The 5,361-nt window shown below is 49.9% G+C and overlaps 1 long non-coding RNA gene across 1 annotated transcript; it reads left to right on the top strand.

Annotated features, from left to right (window-relative positions):
• The first annotated feature begins 1,534 nt into the window (after positions 1-1,534).
• LOC140844754 (uncharacterized) lies at positions 1,535-3,772 on the top strand. Its single transcript, XR_012123244.1, has 3 exons — positions 1,535-1,781; positions 2,121-2,208; positions 3,602-3,772. It is a non-coding gene; the product is annotated as an uncharacterized lncRNA (long non-coding RNA).
• The last annotated feature ends 1,589 nt before the right edge of the window (positions 3,773-5,361 follow it).

Raw genomic sequence — 5,361 nt, 5'->3', positions numbered from 1 at the left:
TTACAGGTAAGAAAAGTGTTTCCAGGCCAAGTTTTAGGGTAGCATAGAAAGGGTCAGACTCCCCACACTCCATCAGCATGGGGCTTATCATGTGGATGTAAGTGTATATACCCATGCACACACACACACCTCTGTTCTAGCCCCAGCGTCTGTGCAGCGGTCAGGAAATGCCGCCTGCCCTGCTGATCTGTAGGGAGACCGTGTCAATGAGCCAGACTACACAAAGGTATCTCTTCAACATGGCGGAGACTCAGCACTCTTGGCAGAAACCCTTGGCAGGGGCAGGAAATCTCAGCAGGGCGGCTTGTTTCCACTCATCAAACACCAGTAGCTTTCACTGAGAGCAACAGAAAATGGGAGAAATGTGTCCAGTCGCATCCGGGCTATGTGTCAGCACTTTTCCAAGGCAGAGTTAGTTGGATTCTAGCTTTCAAGAAAAGGTCGTTTCACTCTTGTTCTGCCCCGCAGTACCAGCCAAGGAAACAGCTGGCCACGAACGCAGTTTTCCTGCCAGTACCTGTGGGGCAACCTGAGAGAGTCAGTTACTAAGAAACAGAAGCTACCGACAGATCTCCCCTTCGCCCTGCTCATCACAGAGCTCCCAATTACTTGGAAAAATGGCCCAGGAACAAATTATTTGGGCCTCTCTTGTACCTTTTCTATGACCATCTCCCCTGCAACAGCTTCCTGTCGGTCTCACTTTTGTTGGTCCCACCAAAGGCTGGATGAGGAGGGAGGAAGCCATTTGTAGGCCCTGCGCGTCAATATGGTCTGCACCTGCTCAGCAGTTCCAAAAGGGAAAACTTAGTGAATAAGGAGAGACAATCTATGAATTATCCGCAGATCAGGTATTTGGGGAGCCCATGCATCCCCCAACAAGTAGTTGTCATAACCAAGAACCCACAACTGCCTCCCTGACAAGAGACACCCACGACTCCCTTCCTTGGGGCATAACTTCCTGACCAGACTAGGGAGAGGGAAACAGACTTGCGCGTTCCACACTGGGATCCTCTCCTGTAGGCCCCCTTCAGACACCCGGCAGCAGAAAAGGACTTGTTTGATTATGAAACCCCACACTCTCCAAAGGGCTGCCTTGAAAAGTCAGAACTCTGGAGAAGTGTGAATTTAAACAGATTGCCAATAAAGGCAGTCTCTGCAACCTGAAGTCAAAGAGTGATCGTACAGCGAATGTCAAGACAAGTGATTCAGGACGGTGGTGCAGGCCCTGCTTTATGAATTAATATTTGTTTGCTTTATGCATTTTACTCTTTTTATTGAGGTAGAATATATCCACTAAAGTGCACAGCTCTTAAGTAGACAGCTTGATGAACTTTTACAGATGCATGCCCTTCTAAGTGAACATCAAGCTCCAGAAGGAACTACTCTTCTGACTTCCGTCACCATAGATAATTCTGGCTGTCCTAGGACTCCACATAAGTGAAGTCAGTACATACTCTGACGCATCTGGCTTCACTCACTCTATATTTGCCTGGGACACAGGCTCGTGTGGTTGAATGGAGGGCTACTTTGGTCTTACTGTTCAGTTGCAGTCAGCTGTATGAAAATCCTCACTCAGCTTTAGTCCCTTCTGGCGTGAGTGAGAGAGCGCAGCACATGCTTGGAGCCTCTGCTAAGCAAACCAGAGATGGGGGTCAGAATCCAGGTGTGGGGAAGAGGAAGCGAAAGGAGATGGCTGCCTGCAGAGCCCCCAGGAAGTAAGGAGGGGAGCCAGCCCTGCTGTCCTGGGCCATTTGTCCCGGGCGCTCCTGCTGAGCAGGGAGGTAAGGCTCAGGCCAGTCTGTCAGCCATCCCCCTACCCGCCTCCACCCCCTCAAACATTGACTGCTCCTGGGCCTTCAGTCCCCTCCCCAGCTCTCGGAGGACAGAGGGGAAGCCAGGGCCCCAGAGACTGCTCCACAAACCAGTGTGAGGAGAGGCCCTTTATTTTATTTATTTCCCTCTGGCTGACTAGCCAAACCAGTCGAGCATGACAACAGTCTGCCCGTTAGTGCCGAGTGCCAGCCCCAAGCATCTGTTTCTGTTTCCCGTGGGTGGGGGTGGGAGCTCACTCCGGCTCCTCTCCACTTTTCCCTCTTAATCACAATCATTTGTTTTAACAGGACTGCAGACGACTGTGGCTACAAAATCCAGGCAGCGCCTGTGCAGAGCCGGTGAGCACTGGCCTTTCCCAGACGCCCCTCAGCCTTGGTGAGATCAGCAGCCTGCTCTGCCATTATCCTCTCCCTTGCTTGTTCTGCAGAGCCTCTGGCTACTTTTAGAATTTCCCCACTGCCTGATGTGGCCTCCAGATTTCTGACCACTCCTCCTCTAGTTTCAAAAACAAATGCCAGGACCTAGTTTACATATGGCCAGTGCCACCAAGGTCTGAAGACCAAAGAATTGTTTGCAGAGGGCCTGGCAGAGCTGCTTTGGAAAGGAGAAAGCACTGCGGGTGTGGACTCTCTGAGTGAGTCCTGATGGTATAAAAGCAGAAGGGAGCTTCCGAAAATGTGAAAGGGGCTGACTGCCAAGGAACAGAGCTGTCCTCAGCCACCCTTGGGCACCCACTGTATGTGCCCTTTTGCTCTCTAAGCCTAAGGGTCCTGGATGACCACCTGTCACCCCCCTCCCCCAAGCCCCCACTAAACTCCAAGATTTCAGGCTGGTCCCCTTATCACTACCACAGAGTCTGACTCCAGACCCTGCCTCTAAGTGTCTTTCTGAGTCTCTACCCAGCATCCCCTCTGCTCACACACTTTGCACATAGGCCAAAGCTTTACCCTTGACCTCAACCTTTCCATTCATCCAGAGGTGGAGTTGTTACTAGTGACTCACACTGATGAGCTCAAGAATGGTTATGGCACTTGGATTCACAGGACCAGAGGCTGTCCTAACTCTGATGCTCACTATCCAGGTGACCTTGGGCTCAGCCCCTATGCTAAGCCTCGGTTTTTACATCTGTGAAATGGCGTTATGGATCCCAGCCTACTCCACAGAATTGTTGCTTAAAGTAATGCAAATACACGCTTGTTGTAAATGATTTGAACTGTAGCTTTGTGGAATTTAGGTGTGTGAGGATGAATCTGTGTCAGTCTCAGTTGCTGATTTCTTCTATACTGGATCCAGACCTTCTGCCTGTTCAGTTCCCTCCTTCATTGGGAACTTTGGGCATAAAAGACATTCCCTGACTATCCAGGAATAATAGTCAAGTTCCCAGGCATCAGGCACTGTGCCAAGCAGCCAAGCGGTTATATTCTCATCTCACTTAAACCTCATGAAAATTCTTTGAGGTATTATTAATCCTGTTGTATCTCAGAGGAAACTGAGGCCCAGAGAGGCTAAGCAACTTACTTAACATCAAATAGGCACAGAGCAGAGGAGCCAAGATTGAATATTAGAGAAACTTTTTTCAATCACAAGGTTCTACTGCTATTATGGGCTGAAATGTGTGCCCCACAACCAAACTTTATGTTGAAGTCCTAATCCCCAGTGCCTCAGAATGTAACTGTATTTGAAGATAGGGTTTTAAAGTGGTAATTAAGTTAAAGTAAGTCCATTAGGGTAGACCCTAATCCACTCTGATGTGTGTCTTTATAAAAAGTGGGAGAGGCACCAGGAATGTGCATGCATAGAGAAATAAACCACCTGAGAACACAGGAGAAGACGGCCATCTACAAGACAGACAGAGAGGCCTTTGGGAGAAATCAGACCTGCAGACACCTTGATATTGGACTTCCAGTCTCCAGAACTATGAGAAAATAAATTTCTGTTGTTTAAGCCACCCAGTCTGTGGTATTTTGTTATGACAGCCCTAGCAAACTAAAACAATTGCCAACTGCCTTCTTTTGAAATTGGCCCAAATCTTGGTCACTGCTCCAGCTGGACCCACAGAATAACCAGCACTCAGAGGAGGAACAGAGAAATCTGGGGAAGAACAGGAGGAACGGAGGAAGGAGCACATACTGTCACCCAGTCCTGGGCCCGCTCCTACTGTCCTCAGTCATTTTCCACCAGGGTATCCCTGGGACACACTGTCCCCTTTTCACTCCCCTGCTCAGGGGTGGAGCCTCTGTTGAGCCCTCTGACTTCACCTGATGAGAGAAGGCTCCCTGTCTCCTTCTAGGAAACAGGACCACAGATGCATGTGGTCACTTTGGAGCAAGTGTGTGAGGATCTGTGCTGAGATCAGCAATCCTCAGTGCAGAGCAGATGGTGGGGAATCCTGGAATGGAATACAAAAGACAAAGACTCTCCTAGCAGGACTGGTGTGGGTACCAGGGCGGTTCTGGAAGGATAGACACAAGGGAAGTTATCCCTGGCCCATGTGGGTGGCCCTGAACAGGACAGGCTTCAGAGCAATCTGTGTGGCCCCCTTTCCTGCTTCATCAGCCACCCTGGCTTCCTCCCTCCCCCACCCCACTACCAGGCATTAGCTTGAGGCCCTGGAACTCAGTGACCTTTAACCCAGCCCCACCAGGTCAAGAACCAGCATTGTATCCCTCCTTGGGTGCGTAGCAACATGGACAAAAATTTCAAGACTTTTCTCTCCTTTCACTCCTGAGACCCTGTCCCAGGCCCCTTGTGTGAGTTTCCTATTACTGCTGCAACAAATTACCACACATTTAGCATCTTAAAACAGCATATATTTATTATCTTCCTGTCCTGTAAGTCAGAGACACGTGTCTCATGGCCTGAAACCAAAGTGAGGGCAGGGCTGTGTCCCTTTCTGGAGGCTGCAGGAGAGGATCTGGTTTCCTGACTTTCCCAGCTGCCCACATTCCTCGGCTCCTTGCCCCTTCCTCCACCTTCAAAGCCAGCAGGGGCTGGTCTTCCTCACATGGCATCACTCTGACTCTGACCTTCCTGCCTCCCTCTTTCACTTTCAAGGAAGCCTGTGATACTGGGCTCCCCCCAGATACTCTAGTATTATTTCTGTATCCTAAAGTCAGCTGATTAGCAACTTTAATTTCCCCTTGCTGCTACAATGTGGCTTATTCCTGGGTTCTGGGGATTAGGACCTGGACTTCATAGGAGGCTACTATTCTGCCTTCTGGATTAACTCACTTCCCAGGGAGGACAAGATATTCAATAAAATTTACTCTGCTCCCCTCCCCTGTCCTGCTTTACCACCTCCCTCCTGGTTTCCCCTTCGCAATAAGCCCTATAGCTCAGCCCACCCAGTGTGGAAACAGCATCTGCAGACATTGAGGTGTCTTTCTGAACCCTTTGGGCACTGTCTCCAGGATGCCCATCCATGTGGCATGTGTTATCCAGACCAGGACTGGCCTAGAGAACAGATAGCTGCTATCAATGGCTAAGGAGGCCAGGCTATTTCCCCTGGACCTCTGGGTTCTTATTCTC

This window comes from Manis javanica, chromosome 12 (genome assembly GCF_040802235.1).
Source record: "Manis javanica isolate MJ-LG chromosome 12, MJ_LKY, whole genome shotgun sequence".
NCBI lineage: Eukaryota > Metazoa > Chordata > Mammalia > Pholidota > Manidae > Manis > Manis javanica.
This window is presented reverse-complemented; position numbering and strand designations above follow the sequence as displayed.